Source organism: Mobula birostris, chromosome 18, assembly GCF_030028105.1.
Source record: "Mobula birostris isolate sMobBir1 chromosome 18, sMobBir1.hap1, whole genome shotgun sequence".
In the NCBI taxonomy this organism is placed as follows: domain Eukaryota; kingdom Metazoa; phylum Chordata; class Chondrichthyes; order Myliobatiformes; family Myliobatidae; genus Mobula; species Mobula birostris.
In genome coordinates, this window is record NC_092387.1 from 14,282,605 (window position 1) to 14,305,874 (window position 23,270).

The 23,270-nt window shown below is 42.3% G+C and overlaps 1 protein-coding gene and 1 long non-coding RNA gene across 4 annotated transcripts in view; both read right to left on the reverse strand.

Annotated features, from left to right (window-relative positions):
- Positions 1-23,270, reverse strand: part of dapk2b (death-associated protein kinase 2b) — a 161,448-nt gene that overhangs the window by 95,504 nt on the left and 42,674 nt on the right. The gene's annotated exons all lie outside the window — the stretch shown is intronic.
- Positions 13,000-20,501, reverse strand: LOC140211792 (uncharacterized). The gene is made up of 3 exons (XR_011889590.1): positions 20,260-20,501; positions 17,443-17,537; positions 13,000-13,036 (listed from the first exon to the last, which is right to left on the reverse strand). It is a non-coding gene; the product is annotated as an uncharacterized lncRNA (long non-coding RNA).

The window sequence follows — 23,270 nt, forward strand, 5'->3', positions numbered from 1 at the left end:
ACTTCTGTGTCCTGTCACCCTCGTTTTCTCAATCTTTGGAATATTTATCCATCTCCATCTTGTATCTAATAATTTGGCCTCCACTACCCTCGGGAGCAGAATATTCCAGGGATGCGCTACCCTCTGTGAGAAGACATTTCTCCACATCTCAGTTTTCAATGATCTGCCCCTTATTTTTGCGGTCCCACCTCCTCATTCACAATCATGAGACAGATCACAAGTGGTTCCGAGCAGGTCTCCCCCCAGCCCCAGCCGCTGGGCCTCCCTGTACTTACCTGTTCCTGCACAAAGATACAGTCCACGTATCCTTCCTCGTGTATAACATGACCCTGGTTTCCCCACTATCTACCTGCCCTGTTTATTGGTAGGGAACTTTTAAACCAACTCCATTATCACCCCTACAGCACTGCTTACCTATGAAGATTAGACATAGACATCGACATACTTTATTGATCCCGAGGGAAATTGAGTTTCGTTACAGCCGCACAAACCAAGAATAGAGCGTAAATATAGCAATACAAAAACCACAAACAATCAAACAACAAAATGCAAACTATGCCAGATGGAAAATAAGTCCAGGACCAGCCTATTGGCTCAGGGTGTCTGACCCTCCACAGGAGGAGCTGCAAGGTTCGATGGCCACATGCAGGAACAACCTCCCATGACGCCCAGTGTTGTATCTTGGTGGAATATGGCCGGAGTCTAACAGCAAAAAGTTCAATATCCGGGCTACAAGCACGTTCCTCGATCGTGATATGACCAGGATTGCACCATCCGTTGTTAACCAGAACAGCAAGCCCCCAACTCCTTTACGCTTACCACTCTCAGTGCACTTCCGGTCAGCCCAAGCAGTCTCGAAGCTCTCCATAGAAAAGATTTGGTCGCGTATGTCCACGTGCAGCCATGTTTCAGTAGAACACATAACACTGCACTCCCGAAATGTTCTCTGACTCCTGGCTAGCGCCGTCAACTCATCCATTTTATTACTCCTCTTCTCCATGAGTCTCTGTTGTCTCGACCCGGTCCTCTTTCCTTGCCTTTTTGATCCCCCTCTGCATCCTCCGTGTGTTTTCCTCCAGATTTCCTCAAGATTATGTACATGGCCTGCTATCCAAATGGTCATAAATAAATTGAAGATAAAGTTCATGGGTGCCTTATAAACATGCAAAAAAACCCAGGTAAACTTTCAAAAAAAAATGCAAGCAATCATTCAAACTACGCCATGTTTAGACAAAAATCTTCAGACCCACATTCAAATGGTTCTGTTCCTGAGAACTGTCTGTAAACTGGCTTTTCTGCAAGTCAAATATAATTTCAATTAAGGTTGATTAACACAAACATTTATACCCTGGCAGGGCATCTTTTCCAAAAGTCACAACCATGTTTTAGGTAGGTGTGTTAAATTGTTCCCCTTGCAGGCTAGGGCCCCACACTCTCACCCGGCCCCCACTTTGGGTACAAACATTTGTACTCAATTCCTTCTTGTAATACCATCTCCATTCATTCTTCCGCTTGTCTTGTCGAACACCCTGTCTGTCTACCCTGTTAATTAATTTGCTTCATTTGGATTTTTAAATAAATAAAAGTTTAATCTTTAAAGAAAGTTCAGAAAGTTTCTGTACCACCTGCGAAGAGGTCTGTGAAGAGCGATAGGGGAAGGAAGCAGGCCCCCACAAAGAGGAGATATTAAGCTCACATACTGGGACAACTCACCACACAGACAGCCTGTTCGATGCAACTTGCAGAGCAGGAAAGCATTCCAAACATTTCTGCTGTAGAATTTGATTATATAATTTAACTGAAAAGGGGTACTTTTCACTGTTAGACGTTTTTGTAGGTCATTATTGATTCTTTTACAAGCTGGACGCAGTATATCACATACCAGACCCCCTGCATCAGTGTCGCTTAAACAGGCTCTCGAAACATTCTTGAAATCCAACATAGGTTCTTTATTTAGTTGCCAAGATTTAAACCAAAACTGTACATTTGCCAAGTTAATCACATTTATAAGGTAGCCCAATCCTAACCATTAAGAGGAATGGAAATTATTTGGCACGTATTTAACCTCTTCACAGACACTGATTTTCAAATCCAGGTGCAAACGAATACAAGCCAACGAGTTCAACCTTATTAAGCTCCACGATTCAATAGTAAGGTTCTAATGCACGGTATGTTAACGTAACACTTTAAGCACTAGCAATTTGGGTTCAATTCCTGCCACTGGTCTGTGAGGAGTTTATACTTTCTCCTCATGGCCTTTTGGGTTTCCTCTGGTTGTTTCAGTTTCCTCCCAGATTCCAAAGGTGTACAAGTTAGGGTTCCTGAGTTGTGGGCAAACTGCGTTGGCACCAGAAGTATAGCGACGCTTACGGGCTGCCCCCTCCACACCCTCAGACTGTGCTGGTTGTTGACACAAAAGAGGCATTTCATTGTGTGTTTCAATGTCTCAACGTGCAAGTGATAAATCTTTAACTCAGTGCTGGATAGCACTTTGAAATTTCAGCAGGTATGGAAGGGCGTTTCGTCATTACAACAATCCTTCTAACAATTCTGGCCAGTTATTTAATGCTGTAGTATCAGACTTTGGTACAGTGAAACGCACTGTACAAATTCCTTTAGGTTACATTCTGCCACTGAAATTCAAATCCATTGACACGGACAAAACTGAATTTCAGAAGCAGGGTACAAGACTTCTATTGATGCATTTAACACATTAACAATGAAAGATGCTATATAAATAAAGATTCAAAGTGCCCAGCAGTAAATGGACAAAGCACTGCATAGGATTTATACTTCAGCCTTCTGTTGATTTGCTTTAGTGGTGAAAGAGTGCAGAAAAGTTGGTTCACATAGCAACACAGCCCTCAAAATCTACCAGACATACAATCAGTAATTATGCCATCAATGACCGAATCTCGAGAGAGAGCATCACCCAATAGTGTGGTTCACAGTCCTTTCAGGCTCTCTAACAATTTTACATGTGAGAAGGAGTCAAAGTCAAAATCTTTTGGTTGGACAGAAATTGCCCGGAGATTATAATCCTCATTTTATTTCTGGCAATAGCAGCATATAAGATTGACCTGACATGGAGATGAGTTAACTTACTACTGACCAGCCAAACGTGAAATTAACCTCATAGCTGACAAATCGACTTTTATGTAACTAATTCAGCTTCAGGCAGTAATAACTAATGATAACACTTGATGTTCATGCACTACACATGGCCGGTCGATTCTGAAGGAAGAATGTTATGTTTATTGGAGAATGCATGACTTCATCGAGAGCTCCTCTGTTGAGATCATTAAGAGCACCAAATTTCTTGGTGTTCACCTGGCAGAGAATCTCACCTGGTCCCTCAACACCAGCTCCGTAGCCAAGAAAGCCCAGAAGCAAATCTACCTTCTGTGAAGGCTGAGAAAAGTCCATCTCTCACCGCCCCCATCCTCACCACATTCTACAGAGGATGTATCGAGAGCATCCTGAGCAGCTGCGTCACTGCCTGGTTGGGGAATTGCACCGTCTCGGATCGCAAGACCCTGCAGCGGATAGTGAGGTCAGCTGAGAAGGTCTCTCTTCCCGCTGTTAGACATTTACACCACACGCTGCACCCGCAAAGCTAACAGCATTGTGAAGGACCCCACGCACTCCTCACACAAACTCTTCTCCCTCCTGCCATCTGGCAAAAGGTACCGAAGCATTCGGGTTTTCACGACCAGACTGTGCAACAGTTTCTTCCCCCAAGCCATCAGACTCCTCAATACCCAGAGTCTAGACTGACATCTACATCATTTATTATTATATTGTAATTTGTCCTCTACTGTGCCTATTGTCTTGTTTATTAATTGTTGTACTGCCCTGCACTGTTTTGTGCACTTTATCTAGTCCTGTGCTGGTCTGTAGTCTAGTGCAGTTTTTATGTTGTTTTATGTAGTCTAGTGTAGCCTTGTGCTGTCTCACATAGTCTAGTGTAGTTTTGTGTTGTTTCCTGTAGCAGCAGGGTCCTGGAGGAAAGTTGTTTCGTTTTTACTGTGAACTGTACCAGCAGCTTATGGTCGGAATAACAATAAACTTGACTTGACTTGACTTGAGCTGACAGGTCCAGGTTAACTAGTTTGGTAGAAGTGTTTTGCCTACTGTTGCACAAATCACGAGGAAAAGAGTGAGTGCTGGCTTGTGTAAGGTGATGCATATCATCCAGCCATCTGCACTTCTCATTTCCTCTCTCTCATCACTAAATGCTAGGGTTTTTTTTAAATATATACAATAGTTAGTGTAACTGCCTCTAAGACAAAATCCTCCCAGCATTACATAAAAGTTGCTGGTGAACGCAGCAGGCCAGGCAGCATCTCTAGGAAGAGGTACAGTCGATGTTTCGGGCCGAGACCCTTCGTCAGGGCTAACTGATAGAAGAGCTAGTAAGAGATTTGAAAGTGGGAGTGGGAGGGGGAGATCCAAAATGATAGGAGAAGATAGGAAAAAACAGGAGGGGGAGGGATGGAACCAAGAGCTGGACAGTTGATTGGCAAAAGTGATCTGAGAGGATCATGGGACAGGAGGCCTAGGGAGAAAGAAAAGGGAGGGGGGGGGCCCAGAGGATGGGCAAGGGGTATAGTGAGGGGGACAGAGGGAGAAACCCCCTCCCCCTTTTCTTTCTCCCTAGGCCTCCTGTCCCACGATCCTCTCATATCCCTTTTGACAATCACCTGTCCAGCTCTTGGCTCCATCCCTCCCCCTCCTGTCTTCTCCTATCATTTTGGATCTCCCCTCCCCCTCTCCCTTTCAAATCTCTTACTAACTCTTCTTTCAGTTAGTCCTGACGAAGAGTCTCGGCCCGAAACGTTGACTGCACCTCTTCCTAGAGATGCTGCCTGGCCTGCTGCATTCACCAGCAACTTTTATGTGTGTTGCTTGAAATTCCAGCATCTGCAGATTTCCTTGTGTTTGCCTCCCAGCATTACATGGGCTAAACTAGTTTTGGATGCCTTTGACCAAGAGGGAATCCCCAACGTAGATTGTGGGGGACATATACAAAAATGTATTGACTTTCTTCATCAGTTCATAGAGAAAGTTTCTTCATTAATTAAATGGTGAGAAAAAATAGGCCCCTGCGTTTTTAATTAATGGGTTTTATAATTGGCAAATATTGCAAAGCACATAACAATAACTCACTACCTAACGTAGAACTCTACAGATGTCACACTTTATTAATCTCAAGCAATAAAAGTAGTTGCCGTTCAGCTAAGCAACATCAATCTGGAACCCCAACTGACTTCAGAGAAGCACATTCCTACCCATTTCCTGTCCTTTCCTCCATCTGCTATTGCCAAAGGGAGCAAAGAAATTAATCAAAGACTGATTGTTATCTCAGGAAAACAGTCACTTTGTGATAAACCTGTCTAAAGTACAGAATTCCAGTAAATGATAAATTTCCAGATGTGTGTGTTTATGAAATGGAGTGGGGAATTGCTGAAGTACTTCCAATTCTGAACTGCGCAGCACGGTATTTTCTAAAAGAAGCTAACTGACATCGATTTGGTCAGCCAGTTAGATGCGAAAGCATCATTAATAGTGCCTGTTCGCCAGTGGGATGGGCTGCTGGGCTGCACAGCAGCAGGGGGACAAAACAAAAGGGGGTGACAAATACAGGATTGTAAGTGTTATATTTAAATGCACCCAGTATACAAAGTAAGGCAGATGATCTTGTAGCGCAGTTACAAGATCAGAGATCGGGTTTCACTAGGTGTCCTTCAGGAATATTTCATTTCTTTTTATTCAGTCTGTTAATGTTACAAATATGGTGATGTTACAGCAGTTGTTGGCAGACACAGTGTACAGCAGAGAGATAGGTCAGCTGGATGAGTGGTGTTGGGATAAAAACATTGCATTCAACGTAGGCAAAACCTAGGAACTAATTGTGGACTTTAGGAAGAGGAAGTCAGGAAAACATGCACCAGTTCCCATTGAAGACAGCGAGCAGCTTGAAGCTCCTGGGTGTCAAAATCTTGGAGCAAATACCCTCAGCCCAGAACAAAGATGCCACCGTGGGGACATGCATTTCAAATGTCTCTACATTTGTGGAAGCTTAAGGAGATTCAGAATGTCATCGAAGGCTTTAGCAAACTTCTATTAGTTCATAAATATTTAATAACCCTCTTAACCAAATCATCAAAGAAAAAGATATTACAAGTGAAAGCTACTGTTGCATGTAGAAAATAATCAGAAAATTTTCACTGATAACATGAAAATTACATCAAAGCAAATTAGCTTGCAACAGCTGAAGGCAAGGATAAATTTACTTTCACGGTTTGAATTCTTGAAATGCTCCACTGATGGGTTACATCTCAGCCTGGTGTGGCAATTGCTTTGGACTGACAGAACCTGAAGAGAATGGTTAATGCTGCCCAGTACATCAAAACTCATCACATTCTTCCACCCGGCCCATCGATGATCTGCATTGCTTCGGGAAAGCTAATAGTATAGTCAAGGATGCCTACCTGGCACTCTGGTATATTCTATTTCTCTCTCTTCTGCCTTTTGAGTGAAGATACAAGAGCTTGAAAGCTAAGACATCTAGACTTAAGAAGGATTTTTTCTCCACTGCTAAATCAGTCACCTGCTTCACACCCCTTTCTCAGTGGTGCTGATATATCCTCATACTCTCGACTCTACCTCACTCAGACACTCCACTACTGTCACTTCATCTTGCACTATTCAGTTCACATCAAGTCTTTGCACCACTCTGCTGTTTTGCACTCCTCTTTGTACTGATTATTTTCCGTGTATGCCATTTACCCTGTCAGCCTCCTGCAAGCAAGGCATTTCCCTTGCACTCTGGTTTAAATGGTAATAAGCTTCTCTGAATCCAAGTCTAAAAATCAAAGGCCAGAGGCGAATATGATCTGTGAGCATTAGTATTAGACTCTTTGCTGACTTGTGATGGTAGCTGATCCAGAACAGCATGTACTTCTGACGTCTGCAGCATATACTTGGATAGGTTAGGAGGGGGTCTCTTGCTGAATTTGAAAGATCTGGTTGTCAAACCACGCATCCATATTTCAGTTAGTTCCCTGGTCTGTATCATCCCTGTAATTCCTTTCATGGGAGCACAAAGAAATTAAATATTACAATACTACATTAAAAGGAGGAAAGATGTCACTTTTTATTTATTAAAGTTCCAGGATCTAAGCATTGTTGACAAAGCTGACGTTTATTGCCCATGCCTGATTGTCTTGAAAAGGTGGTTTGAGCAATCTTCTTGAACTATTGCAGTCGTTCTAGTGAAGGCACTCCCACAATGTTGTTGGGGAGGGAGTTCCAAGACTTCCACTAATGACTAGGAACAACCTGTGGTATATTTCAAAGTTTAAAATGGTGCACAAATTGCAGGAGAATTTGCAGGCAGAGGTGACCTCTGAAGTCCTTGTTCTTAAGCTGGAGATCAGGGATGGAGATGCCACAAGAATAGAATCTGGAATCAATGTTGACTTCCAAGGTTTAATAGCCCCATCTGCAAGTCATTCCTGGCCCTGCTGGTGCAAGTGGGCATGTCAGGGACTGAGACGGAATCTGACACAGTGCAGGATCCAGTTCTGTGATGTTGTCTAATGAGTGGAACAATTCCTTCAGCCTCGACAAGATTGGAAGGAAGATTTTACAAAGTCAAGTGGGCTGGAAGTAAATATCTAGGTCCAAGTTCAGGGCCATGATCATTGCCACTGATAAATAATTTTCTTGATATCAGAATGTGTCAAAGGAAGTTTTAAACTTAGACTTGGTGTGCAGCAAAAATACAAATCAAGTCAGTACACAGAACGAGTCTTCCCGTTAAGTCCAACAGAACACGTCAATAAGAACAGCATGATCCACGTCAACATGGCTGTAGTTATGTGATGATAAACACTGGAATATTTTCACAATGAAGCCCACATATTTCCTCCACCACCACCCTCACAGCCCCTGCTGATTTGTTGCACTTTATCTTGTTTTTAAACCCAGTCATAGATCGAGTTGGTCCAGTTCTAAATCCTATCTAGGAAAGTCATTTTGAGTCACTGTCTCAGTTGATATTTTTAGGGTCCATAACAGCAGGATAAGTGATCAGGTTTCTTGATCACAGCAAATTCTTTTTGTGAGATAAGCTGTTCAGGAAACTTTATGAAGCTGCTCCTTAGAGTCCATCTTCCATAATGGAATGTTTCAGTGTAATGCAATATATGCCCAAAATACTCAATAAAAATTGATTTGTGAAAAATTCAGATGAATAATATTACAAATTATATTCTCCATTCTATGTCAAAGACTTTTTGTTCACTTCCCTCACCTACTTTTAACTACCGCCAGATCAACATAAGGAATAAGACAAGTCAGACAGCCAGTGAACAGATCCTAACCAGTTTTTGGAAGGTAGCTAACGGAGGAATACTTTGACTTTGTTTCTTTCCTGCTGCTGAAAACACTGACCTTCCATGTACCAACTCCAGACATCCCACCTCTCCCGGAAGTTCCGGGAGTCTCCCGCATATGAATAGTGGCTCCCTGATGCCCGCAAATTATATACAATATCACGGAAATCAATTTTTTTGAGAGCAAGCGAGCGAGAGAAATCAAGAGAGAGTGCGAGAGTGACCACGAGAGCGCGCGCGCGTGCGAGAGAGAAAGCGAGAGCGAAAGCGCAAGAGAGAGAGAGCGCAAGAGAGAAAGCAAGAGCGTGCAAGCGAGAGAGTGCGAGAGAGAGAGCGAGCGAGAGAGCGAGAGAGAAAGCGAGAGCGAAAGCGCGAGAGAGCCAGAGAGCGAGAAAGTGAGAGCGAAAGTGCAAGACAGAGAGCGCGAGAGAGAAAGCAAGAGCGTGCGAGCGAGAAAGAGCACGAGAGAAAAAGCAAGAGAGCACGAGAGAAAAAGCAAGCGAGCGCGAGAGAGAAAGCAAGCGAGAGAGAGCGAGAGAGAAAGCAAGTGAGAGCATGCGCAAGAGAGAAAATGAGAGAGCACGAGAGAACAAGAGAGAAAGTGAGAGAGCACGAGAGAACAAGAGAGAAAGTGAGCACGAGAGAGAGAGCGCGCGAGAGCAAACAAGCGAGGGAGAGAGAGAGAGAGAGCGAGAGCGTGCCATGGCAGAGTGTTCCAAAAAAATATAAAACGTACGTCACCCCAGACTACACTAAAGTGTACCCCTGCCTAATAGGGGTCAAAATAATGACAGTGTTGCTCACTGCACTGTTTGCAACAGTGACTTTTCTATTGCCCATGGTGGGTTAAGACTGTAAAAGACATGTTGAGGTAAGTTTAACAGATGTCATCCATTCATTAGCATAGCTAACGTTATTTAAACCAGCTGGCTAGCTGCTAAGGAGCTACTCTATTGCAGACATCCCACCTCTCCCGGAAGTACCCCGCAAATTGATGATGCTACCTCCCTGAAATGAGTTTTTGCAGGGTGGGATGTCTGCAACTCCCTCTCAGATCCCATCCAAGCGAAATTAGAGTCTAACAGTAATGGAATGCAAGGGTATCCTATGAAAACTCATTAATGTTTTAATTTGATACTGTGCGATGAATATATTTTCCACAAGATCTGCCTGTTAAATGTTGTTTGTGTTTATAAGATGCACCACTGTTACACAAATAGTAGAATAATTGCGTATGATTCTGCAGAGTCTCAAGTGATTCCAACACAATTTACATATTGGTTTACAGATTAAAATTACATTCAAGATTCTTCCTGAAATGCAACAAGATTAAGGAGAGCTTAACTTCAAAAGCTGAAACTACTAATGAAATATTTAATTCAGCATATCCATCGAAGTAATGTTACCACAAGCATTCGATTCCTTGCATAAAAACACACATTTGCAGCAACATCTAGAGTTAGTTGAGTATCTTCTGGTTAACCACAGTGTTTTTATAAACAGTGCTGTATCATGTTCCTTCGTTGCTTGCATTGAATGTAAACTGCCATATGTGATTTGGACGACTTCTGATAATGAATCTTTGCAATAAAGAACAAGATGTATACACGAGGGAATGAGATACTTGAAGAATGAAAAGAGAGATAAATGAACTCAGGGTAGCCCTGGAAATGTGGAGATATTGAATACCTCGAAAAAGGAATGCACTCTTTTTAATGTCTGTAGTTACCTTTGAACCTGCTGGATTGTAACACCAAGCTTCACCCGTACATCATTAAATTCACTCTGTCACTGTGATGGTATGACTCTGATCCTAGAGAAAGATTCTATGAATCATGAATCATGGGGGAGGGGGAAGTTACGAGAATCTGGGGAGAATAAAAAAGTAGGATTAATGTAAAATTAGCGCCAAGTGGCAGGTTAATGGTCTGTGTTAGCTTGACGGGCAGAAAGACCCCATTCAGTGTTGTACCTTCGTCTCAATGATTTCATTCACACAAATTTTACACTCAAAAAGACGCTCATCTCAAAAGGTTCCAGCAATGACATAAAAATTGAAAATCCACCCAATTTCTGTGCCAAATCTAAATGCCAAAGGATGACTCAAAGTGACAATGGTGGGCGTAGTACACAAATCCGGGACAAAATTTTGTGCCGAATTCAATACTTGTACTTTGGATATCTACATAAGCAAGACAATTAAGTGTCAGCACTTTGTTTAATTCCTGTCCAAAATCCACCTGAATTTCACACAATTCTAAAAGCTGTACATAAACAGAAAATTCCAGAAACACTCAGAAGACCCAGCAACATCTGCAGACGAAGAGAGAGAGGTAACAATCCCTGTCAAAGATAGAATAATGTATCTTGGAATAGTAACATTAACTGTTGCTTTCCTCATAGATACTGCCCGATCTGCTGAGTGTTTCCAGAATTATCTATTTTTAGGCATCCAGCATCTATAGTTTTCCTGTCGATTACACCAATTGCGTAATGAATTTTTTTTTTAAATGTCTGTGTTCTTTTCTGATGCAGCAAAAGCAGGTGTTGCTTTGCAAGATAAGAACACAAGTAATAGGAGCAGGAGTTGGCCATCTGGCCAGCCAAGTCTGTTCTGCCATTCAGACTGCGACTGATTTGGCAGTGGATTCAGTTCCATTTAACTGCGCTTTCCCCATTAGTCTCAATTCCCCTGCTATTCAAAAATCTTTCTGAGTCTTAAATATGAGGTAATCACTACTGCTTCCCGAGAATTCCACAAATTCACTATTTTCTGGGGGGTAAAAAACAGTTCCTTATCTTCATCTCAAATCTATTCCCCCAATTCTTGAGGCTATGACCACCTAGTTCTAGTCTCATTTACCAATGGAAACAACTTCCCTGTCTCGATCTTGTCTATCCCTTTCATAACTGTTTCTATAAGATCGTTTCTCATTCTTCAGAATTCCAGCGACTATAGTTCCAGGAGACTCGGCCTCTCCTCATAGGCAAACACCATCCCTGGAATCAACCTGGTGAACCTCCCCTGCGCCGTCTCCACAGCCAATAAATCTTTTCTCAAGTGAGGAGACCAGAACTGCACACAGCACTCCGGCCAATTTCCACTGGCAGTTTTTGCTGATTATAAAGGATAACAGACATTGGGTCAGTAATGGACTGATAACAAGAGACCACCAAGGCAGTATAGAACATAGAACAGCACAGCTCAGTACAGGCCCTTTGGCCCACGATGTTATGCCGACCCTTTACCCTACTCCAAGATCAATCTAATATTTCCCTCCATGTAACCTACGTTTTCTTTCCTCCATGTGCTGTATTACACAGAGGGGAGGATGGTAGGCTGATAATTGGTGAAAGCTGTATTGCACGGAGGGGAGGACAGTAGGCTGATAATTGGTGAGTGCTGTATTACGCGGAGGGGAGGATGGTAGGCTGATGAGGAGCGTGGTACGTTTCTGAGCATTGAATGGACTAACCCATCTTGGACTGTGACATTAATCTCTCCCTCCCGAGTTACCTCCCCCACCTACCCCTTATGTGCCACCGACTGACTTATGGGAGCGAACAAACTCAACCCCAGTCATACGACATGGAAAAGTGTTGATTATTTTAAACAGCTATTGGAATCTCAAAACAAACAGAATAAAGCTTTTGATAAGAAAGTCACAGTCAGTAAAGAGACTCAGAAAGCAAGTTATTTAGTGGCAGTACTTGTTACCTAGACAAGGAAAAGTCACACAGTTGGTGAGAACCTAATAATGCCAGCATGTAAAACTATAGTGGATAAAATGCCAGGACAAGATGCAGTATAATAAATTGAAAAGGTTTTACTCTCAAACGGTACAATAAGTTGACGTATTGATTACGTGCCGCATGATGCTGAAGAAGTTGTGTGTGATAATCTGAAAAACAACAACTTCTCCATCCAGATTGATGAGTTAACAGATTTCACCCATAGATACCATGTTGTAACATTTGTAAGATTTGTAAATGATGGTTAAATTGAAGAAAAGTTTTTTTTGTGTAGAGGTGCCTGAAACAAGCAAGGCCAAGATATATTTAATGTTTGGTCTTCATATCTGGAAACAAAAGGTTGGTCTTGGAGGAACTGTGTTGTCATCTGTACTGATGGTGCCCCATCAATGGTTGGCTCCATGAGATGCTTCGCTTCTCTTGTAAACAAAGAAAATCCTGACCTTGTCACAACACACTGCTTTAACATTGCAAATAAATTTTCATATTGTAAATAGAATTAAAATCAATTTACAACATTTAAATTAAATCTACCAAGCCTACCTTTAGAAAAATTAAATTCCATTTTGGCTTAAGGCACTTCTTTAATAGAAATTCATTATGTTATCTTATGAGCTTTTAAAATTTATGAAAGGGAAAGAAAGATTAATCTTAAGAAAGGTAAGCTAAACTTAACTGCCTTTTTCAAGAAAGGTTGGCTAAAAATTCACTCTCTTTTCAAAAGATCATTGACAATTATTTTTGCATTATTACGTCTACAACTTACTGATCACGCTAACGTACCGTGAGCTCTAGATATAATAATTTTTATGCAGGGATTCCCGGAGACCTGAAAATTATTTCAAGGGTTCCTCCAGGCTAAAAGGTTGAGAAAGGCTGATCTAGAATATGGAGAAAAAGACAAAAACTAGTCTTAGTTAAGAGCATAAAAAGAAATGAAGACCCATCTTGTTCTCCTTGGGAGGAAACCCGGCGTTCTCCGACAGACGCAAGGAATATGCAGGCGGCTCCAAATGCCCTTATGGTTGACTCAAAGAAAGCTCCTCAGTTGGAGGTTGCTCACCTCAACCCTCCCAAAGGGACAATTAGGGATGGTAATAACTTTTTCCCCATCATGAGCAATACTCACTTCCTGTGAAGTGAATAAAAGAAACCCCAGAGGCAAAGATATGAATCTGGCCCACGTGGACTGGAATGAGTCTTCTGAATGTTATGTCACAAATGCACACTTATCAACCAAAACAATGCTGTGATACACCAGCAGAATTTAATTCAATCTTTTCCTCCACACTGCCTCTGTTTCCTGCAGTGGGAATTCTTCAAGTCTTCCCATATTTGAAAAAAAATGCCTCCTACTTCAACCACCCTGTAACAGCAAGCTCTCCAATCCCAATTCCTCTTTCGATCCTGATGGCCCTATGCATCCTAGTGGAAGGTTCTGAACAACATCCAGGCGATGAACAACCCTGCATCTTCAGGCTGATTCACTATAAATTTAGAAACATAGAAATCTACAGCACATTACAGGACCTTCGGCCCACAATGTTGTGCTGACCATGTAACCTACTCTAGAAGCTAGCTAGAATTCCCTACTGCATAGCTCTCGATTTTTCTAAGCTCCATGTGTCTATTTAAGAGTCTCTCCCTATTGTTTCTGCCTCTATCACCTTCACTGGTAGTGTATTCCACGCACCCACCACTCTCTATGTGAAAAACTCACCTCTAAACATTGCCCTTGTACCTACTTCCAAGAACCTTAAAACTATCCCCCGTTGTGTTAGCCATTTCAGCCCTGGGAAAAAGCCTCTGGTTATCCACACGGTCAATGCCTCTCATCATCTTATACACCTCTATCAGGTCACCTCTCATCCTCTGCTGCTCCAAGGAGAAAAGGCCAAGTTCACTCAACCTATTCTCAAAGGGCATGCTCCCCAATCCAGGCAACATCCTTGTAAATCTCCTCTGCACTCCTTCTACAGTATCCACATCCTTCCTGTAATGAAGTGACCAGAACTGGGGAGTAACTAAGGTCTTATGTAGCTGTAACATTACCTCACAGCTCTTGAATTCAATGAAAAACAACAAAATTCATTGCTCAGCTAACAAGCAGCGTGTCTAAATTGTCTTCGGAGGGATTAGATACTAAAATGGTCAGCAGAGACCATGATTGTTTAGTTACTTTTAAATGTCTTGAGTGCAATAGTTTTCACTTCCACTGGGCTTTCAAGAATCTGTTGAATGGTTAATCAGTCAAATCTGGTCGGTAACATCTGCTTTCAACATCATGATGAATGAGATAATTTAGCCAGGAAGACACACTCCAACGCCAGGGTGATTAGTGGGGTTCGGATATCTGAAATGTGCTGTCTGGAGCTTTACTTTCAAACAGCTGCAAATTGCGACACTGGCCATTTGCTCTACACACAACTCCCTATCTAAAGCTCTTAGTTCAGTGAAATGTTAATTAACTTTGCAGTTAACCCAAAAGAGATTTATACATAAATTATGATTTTACCTGGATCTAGTGGAATCTTGCTAAGAAAATAAAAATCATCCACTGAATAACTGCTGTCGGTGGCAATTCATTATATTTCCCAGTAACTGCCTCTGTAAATACATTTTTGAGAACACTCTATTCCCCATGATACAGAAGAATCAACTTTCTAATAATATCAACTGATACAAATTCTACTTCCCATTCCGACATGTCAGTCCATGGCCACCTCTACTGTCACAATGAGACCACACTCAAGTTGAGGAGCAACATCTTCTATTTTGTCTGAATAGCCTCCAACATGATGGCATGAACATCAATTTCTCAAGCTTCTTGTAATTGCCCTCCCTTCACCAATCCCCATTCCTGTTTCCCTCTCACATCTTTTCTTTTTACTTGCCCATCACCTCCCTCAGGTACTTCTTCCCCCTTCCCTTTCTTCCATGGTCTTCTGTCCTCTCCTATCAGATTCCCACTTCTCCAGCCCTTTATCCCTTTCACCAATCAACTTCCCAGCTCTTTACTTCCCCCTTCTCCCTCTACTGGTTTCACCCATCACCTGTGACCAAAGTGTTACCTACTGTGCCTACAGAAAGTATTCTCCCTCTTGGAAATTTCCATGTTTTATTGTTCTACAACACTGAATCACAGCGGATTTAATTTGGCGTTTTTTTGACACTGATCAACAGAAGAATACACTTTGTCAGTGAAAATGGATCTCTACAAAGTGATCTAAATTAATTGCAAATATAAAACACAAAATTATTGATTGTATTCCTCCCCCCCCCCCCCCGCCGTTTAATATGACACATCAAATCATCACCGGTGCAGTCAACTGGTTTTAGAAGTCACATAATTAGTTAAATGGAGATCTCCTGTGTGCAGTCGAGGTGTTTCTATTGATTGTAGTAAAAATATACTTGTATCTGGAAGAGCCAACTGCTGGTGAGTCAGTATCCTGGAAAGAACTACACCATGAAGACAAAAGAACATTCCAAGCAACTCTGCAAAGATGTTATTGAAAAGAACAAATCAGGAGATGGATACAAGAAAACTTCCAAGTCACTGAATATCTCTTGGAGTACAGTTAAGTCCATCATCAAGAAATGGGAAGAATATGGCACAGCTATAAATCTGCCTAGAGTAGGCCGTCCTCAAAAACGGAGTGACTGTGCAAGAAGAGGACTGGTGAGGGAGGCTATTAAGAGATCTATGACAACTCTGGAAGAGTTAAAATCTTCAGTGACTGAAATGGGAGAGACTACGCATATGACAACCGCTGCCCGGGTGCTTCACCAGTTGCAGTTTTATGGAAGAGTGGCAAAGAGAAAGTCACTGTTGAAAAAACCTCACATGAAATATTGGCTAGGGTTTGCCAGAAGGCACATGGGAGACTCTGAAGTCAGCCAGCAGGTTCTATGGTCTGATGAAACCAAAATCGAGCTTTTTGGCTATCAGACCAAACGCTATGTTTGACATAAACCAAACACCACAACATTAAAAACACATCATCCCTACCGAGAAGCATGGTGGTGGCTGCATCATACTGTGGGGATGCTTCACTGCAGCAGGGCTTGAAAGGCTTGTGAAAACAGAAGGTAAAATGAAAGCAGGAAAACCCATTGCAGTCTGCAAGAGAGCTGCGTCTTGGGAAAAGATTTGTTTCCCAGCAAGACAATGACCCCAAACATAAAGCCAAAGCTACACAGGAATAGCTAAAAAATAAGAAAGTTAATGTCCTAGACTGGCCAAGTCAGAGTCTAGACCTCAATCCAATAGAGAATGTGTGGCTGGACTCACGATCCCCATGCAATCTAACAGAGCTTGAGCAGTTTTGTAAAGAAAAAAGGGGAAAAATTGCAGTGTCCAGAAGTAAAAAGCTGATGGAGACCTATCCTCTCAGACTTAAGGCTGTAATTGCTGCCGAAGGTGCATCTACTAAATACTGACTTGAAAGGGGATGAATACTTATGCAATCAATTATTTTGTGTTTTATATTTGCAATTAATTTAGATTACTTTGTAGAGATCCGCTTTCACTTTGACACGAAAGAGTCTTTTTCTGTTGATCAGTGTCAAAAAAGCCAAATTAAATCCACTGTGATTCAATGTTGTAAAACAATAAAACATGAAAACTTCTGGGGGGGGGGAATGAATATTTTTTATAGGCACTGTATTTCTCCCACTGCTCTGACCTGTCAAGTATTTCTGGTATTTCCTGTTTTTATTTTACATTTTCAACATTCCTAATACATTGCTTTTGTATATCAGCACAGAGGACTATTTCCTGCTTAAATCACTGAGAAAATTAGGCATTCGCTACAGTGGAACAGGTGTTCAAATTTAAAGTCAGTCACTGGAGATAAAATTTTAAAAAAGCATAACCTGGCTTTATATGAAAGATCATAAACCATTTAAAAATTTTCTCTATTTACCTTTGAACTGTCTAAATGAACTAGCAATTTTACGATCTCCTGAAGGATCTAGTAAACTTGACCCTCAAGAATGCAGTTACGGCTATCATTGGGGTGGCTCCATCACCAGGGGTGGATGCCAAGATCCCTCACCCGAGCCCGTCCCGTCTGCTTGCGTTTGACCTGCCGCCCTCTCTTCTCGCCGCGACCATCAGGCGGGAGGTGCAGGGTTCCGTGCTGCAGAGTTGGGGAGTAATTGTTCCCCTGCTGCCATTGGGATCCTGGACTGGCTTCTCTCGCCTGGGCGCTGGACTGACCCGGCAGATGTGGACTCACATCCAGGGACTCTGCACCTCGTGTTCTATGTACAATTTGTTTACCTTCTCTCACTGGTTGCTGTGTTTCTCCTTTTGTGTACATTGGATGCTCGTGAGTCTCTGTGGGTTTCTATCGTGTTTCTTTGTTTTGCGGCTGCCTGCAAGAAGATGAATCTCAAGTTTGTGTACATTATACATACTTTGGTAATAAATTTGAACTTTAATCAAGGCAGTTTGTACTGTAGTACTTTCATATTTACACTATAGAACCTGCCTCATTTTCAAGGTCAGTGGAAGACTCAACACAGTTAGTGCAAAGTGGTGATTGCGATTGGCTACAGTCCTTTCCATGCCTGTGGGTATAATCTAAAGCAGGGGTCCCCAACCTTTTTTGCACCATGGACCGGTTTAATATTGATGATATTCTTGCGGACCGGCCGACGGGGGGGGTGGGGTGGGGTGGGGTGTTCAAGTTCAACAGTGCGTGACAGGGAATGAGGAAAGGTGCAGCTGACTCATATCGTTTCATATCGCCAAATCCTATCGTTTCCTCGCAGCCCGGTGGCACATCTTTGCGGCCCGGTAGTTGGGGACCACTGATCAGAAATATAAATCAATACTGAAGCGCAACATCACCTGCTCAACGAAAGGGTCGGGATGTTGGTTGCAACCCATTTGCAGCCTGAACTGGCTGCTGGTTAAAGTACTGAGAGCCAAAGATCTGGTTTAGCTGGGTCAAGGTCCTTATCATATCCGACAGCACCCTTAACAAAGGACTCTGGTGAACGTACAGCCTATTGAAGGTGTACACCAAATATCAGCTTTGTTCGCAGTACCAGCCCCAAGAGAATTTAATTGAATACAAGTATACTATGTAAATCAAATTGCAATGTAATGCCCAGGGCAGAATAAACTTTTGATAGTGATTGATCTGTAAATGTATTTTTAGACAACCGTCTCCTCGAATTAACTTGCTCATGCAGTGATAAGCACACAGACATCGTCAAAAGGAACTTGGCAGCCACTTCTGCTCAAGTTCAGAAAGCAGCTGACTGACACCAAAATAGCAAGGTGGCCTCACATATCTGGAATTCAGCACAGTACGGTTCAAGTGTCAAATGTGCGTCACATTATAGTAACTTTCTATTATGAAGCCCATAAGCGTGTCATGGAAAGTGAAAATTATGTCCCATTTAGTCTTTGGCTACACTTCAAATACTTCATGGTCTCAAAAGCAACCAGCTTAGGGGATACAAATGTGTGCTTAAGACCCCACCTGCTGCAACTGTTCCAGCTCTCTGTGCTAAGAATGTAGAATTTATCCCCTTTAACAGCTCTGGAAGAGTATGTTAACATGTAACTTGTGAAGAGGTTTCTGTGAAAGCATGTTCTGAGGGAATTTGGATTAATACACCTGCCTCAAACTGTTCTTGGATGAGGGGCTTACTACAGGCAACACTAGGAAAGCTGGGCTTCTTGAAGCATAGAAATTCGCAGCAAAATCTGAAAAAAGGTGTTCAGAACCAGGAAGGATTTTGAAACACCAATTACAACAGAACTCAAATAATCCTCTCCTCCAATAGTCAGGACATCAGATAGTCTGGCACTTTTGTTTGATTTCTGTGCTCCCTTTAAACTCACCAGGGTCCCGTTTCCAATCACTGGGGTCCCTTTTCCAGCACCCCCTTTAAACCTATAGGGTCCTGTTTTCCCATCTTCCCTTTAAACATATCAGGGCCCTGTTTCCCATACTTCTTCCAAACTTTCTTTGTGAAAATTATTATACCCTTGTGTAACAATCAAAAATAAATGTGAACATGAGGAATTCTGCAGGTGCTGGAAATTCAAGCAACACACATCAAAGTTGCTGGTGAACGCACAAGGCCAGGCCGCATCTCTAGGAAGAGGTACAGTCGACGTTTCGGGCCGAGACCCTTCGTCAGGACTAACTGAAGGAAGAGTTAGTAAGAGATTTAAAAGTGGGAGGGGGCAGAGGAGATCCAAAATGATAGGAGAAGACAGGAGGAGGAGGGATGGAGCCAAGAGCTGGTCAGGTGATTGGCAAAAAGGATATGAGAGGATCATGGGACAGGAGGCCCAGGGAGAAGGAAAAGGAGGAGGGGGGGAAAAACCTGGAGGATGGGCAAGGGGTATAGTCAGAGGGACAGAGGGAGAAAAAGGAGAGAGAGAGAAAGAATGTGTGAATTTCAATAAATAACGGATGGGGTACGAGCGGGAGGTGGGGCATTAGCGGAAGTTTGAGAAGTCAATGTTCATGCCATCAGGTTGGAGGCTACCCAGACGGAATATAAGGTGTTGTTCCTCCAACCTGAGTGTGGCTTCATCTTTACAGTAGAGGAAGCCGTGGATAGACATATCAGAATGGGAATGGGATGTGGAATTAAAATGTGTGGCCACTGGGAGATCCTGCTTTCTCTGGCGGACAGAGCGTAGGTGTTCAGTGAAACAATCTCCCAGTCTGCATCGGGTGATGCCAATATATAGAAGGCCACATCGGGAGCACCAGATGCAGTATATCACCCCAGTCGACTCACAGGTGAAGTGAAGAGAAAAATAAATAAATTTGATTTGGGTATTAATAAGAACAACATCCAATCATCCAGGAAATCTTCCACTCCAGCCCTACCAATGTCCTGCTGGTTCCACGTTATTGGGGTTGTAATAAAAAGAAAAACTGATGGTAACTGGGGAAATAATCAGACAGCAACAAGACAACTGTCATTGCATTTCTAAAAGGCTGCCATTTAATTTATTTCCAATAAATTTACAGATCATAACGTCACAATGCAGTTTTTTGAAAATTAGACATCATTTCCATACAGTGTCTGAAAGAACGTTGAAAATAGATTCCAAACTAACCTTCAAAATGAAATGTGTTCAAACAGTTATAATTGTTGATTGGCTTGGTCTATTTGTCCAGGTGTTGCACCAAGGAGCCCTAATAAAAGTGTGGTCAATAGGATTGAAGAGGAACGGTTAGAGTCACAAGGAAATTGGATTGCAGTTGCTGATGGTTGATACTTTTGGTCATGAGTCCTCAGCGCTTGTGAGCTTCAACCAGCTTCAGTTGTAGCAGCAGGAGAGGAAAGATTTGATCATGATTACGCAACTCTATTCCCAATCAGAAAAAGAGATTATGCAGATACACAAAACCACTTAAACTGCACTCAGATGAGGGCTGTTAATTGGCAAATAATATTCATATCACACAAATACCATGCTAGGACCATCTCTAACAAGAGGCCGACCCACTCACCATTACTATTTCTAGGTTCTTCATACTCAACAACCAGGGAGTCGACTTTGACCAGAAACTCAAGTGGTTCTGCCACATAAACAGTGTAATGAGAAGAACAGGTTACAGACTAGTTCCTGCAGTGAGCAAATCACCAAATTCCAAGAACTTATCTACAATCTGTAAGTAATGAAAATGTAGAAGTGTAGAAGATGATAAGAAACACAGATCAAGAGGATAGCTAGAGGCTTTCTCCCCACGGCAAAAGTGGCTAAAACTTAGGGCACAATATTAAAGTGATCGGAGAAAGTATAGGGGGATGTCAGAGGCAAGTTGTTTTTAACAAAGTCAGTGGAGGGTGCCAGTTGTAGTGGTAGAGATAGATACATTAGGGACATTTAATAAACTCTTACATAGGCACATAGATGATAAAAATATGGAGGGCTATGTAAGTGGAAAGGATTAGATAGACCCTAGAGTAGGTTAAAAAGTTGGAAAAATATTGTGGGCCGAAAGGCATGTACTGTGCTGTACTGTTCTGTGTTCTTTGGGCACAGAGCTCAGAGGAAGCAACACAACGAACTGTTAACATCATAAATCAGCGAGTTGTTTGTTATGTCTCCCCTCTCGCTGTGAAACAGACACCTCTTTCTCCCTTATTAGGGAGAGAGAGAGCCTGTGGTATGTCGAATACAGGGTGAACGAGTAGTCTTTGGGGTACTGCAAGTCTGTGTCTTTATTGATGTTTTTAACTACTGTACCTTGTTAAGCTGTGTAGCCACATTCAAGGAGATATGAAATTGGATCCTAAGGTCTCTCAGCTCCGCAACACTGTTAAGGACTTTGCCCTTAATAGTGTACTGACCTTGCATTTGCCCTGAGGTGCAACTCCTCACACTTATCTGGGTTAAACTGTGTCTGCCATTTCTCTCCCCATATCTGCAACTGATCTATGTTGTGCTGTATTCTTTGGCAGTCTTCTACACTATCTGCAACTCCACCAATCTTGGTATCATCCACAAACTTACTAACCCACCCATCTAAATTTTCATCCAGGTCTTCTATATACCTCACAAACAGCAGAGGTTCCAGCACAGATCCCTGCGGAACACCAGCAATTATGGATCTCCATCTCGAATAAGTCCCTTCAACTTCTACCCATCTTCTACGCGCAAGCCAGTTCTGAATCCAAACAGCCAATTCACCATGGACCCCATGCATCTTAATCTTCTGGATTAGACTCCCATGAGGGACTCTGTCAAACACCTCACTAAAATCCATGTAGGCAACATCCACTGCCCTACCCTCAGCAATCTCTCTCAACACCTTGTCAAAAATCTCAGTCAAGTTGGTAAGGCATGAACTGCCTCACACAAAACATGCTGGTTCCCTTAATTAGGCCTTGGTTTCTAAATGCTCATATATCATATCGCTAAGAATTTTTTCCAGCAATTGCCCTACAACTGATGTGACAGTTCCTCCATATCCTTTTCCTTGGTAAATACCAAAGTAACGTACTCACATTCTCTGTATCCAAGCAAATGCTCCCCCCTTGATCTTCAAGTGGTCCTACCCTCTCCCTAGTGCTTGATGTATTTATAGAATGCCTTGGGATTCACCTCGATCCTACTGGACTTTCCTTGACCCCTGGCTTTCCCAATTCCCTTCTGAGTTCTCTTCTGGCTTCTTTACACTCATGTGCTCTGTTTGACCCTGACTTCCAAAGCTTTGCATACTTTTCATTTTTCTTCTTGACTAAATTGATCTCCTCTCTGGAAATCCAAAGTTCTTTTCCACCCCATCCTTCCTTCTAACAGGACCACACCTTTCCTGTACTCTGTGCAATTGATCATTAAACACACTCATATGTCTGATGTGGACTTGCCAGAGAAATGGTGTTCCCAATGAACTCTCCTTAGTTCCTGCCTAATACCCTCAATTTGCCCTATTCCAATTTAAAACTCCCTCACAAGTACAAGGACTATACCAATCCTTAACTATAGCTATCCTGAAAGTTAAAGAGGTGTGATCACTGTTCACCTACTGAAAGGTCAGTCACCTGGCCAGGCTAATCACCGAGTACCGGGTCCAGTATAGACATTCCTCTCATTGGACTGTCCACATATTGATTTAAGAAACCCTCTTGTATATGCTTAACAAATTCTGCCCCATCTAAACCCCTTGCACTAAGAAGGTCCCAGTTTATATTATAGAAGTTGAAATCTCTCAAGACAACAACCCTTTTATTTTTACACATTTCCTTAATCTGATTACATATCTGTCCTCAATGTCCTGGTGGCTATTAGGGGGTCTGTAGTACAATCCCATCAGTGTGATTGCACCCTTCCTATTCCTGAGCTCCACCCAAATGGACTCCGTGTCTGACCTCTCCATTATTTCTCCCCTGAGTGCAGCTGTGATATGTCCCTGATTAGTAGTGCAACTCCACCTCCTCTTTTACCTCCTCCACTACCTTTTCTAAAACTTCAAAAACCTGGTTCAAAAACCTCAACCAAGTTTCAGTAATGGCTACAACATCGTAGTTCCATGTACTGATCCACGCTCTAAGTTCATCACCCTTATCCATAATACTCCTAGCATTAAAATATACACACTTCAAACTATCCAACCCATC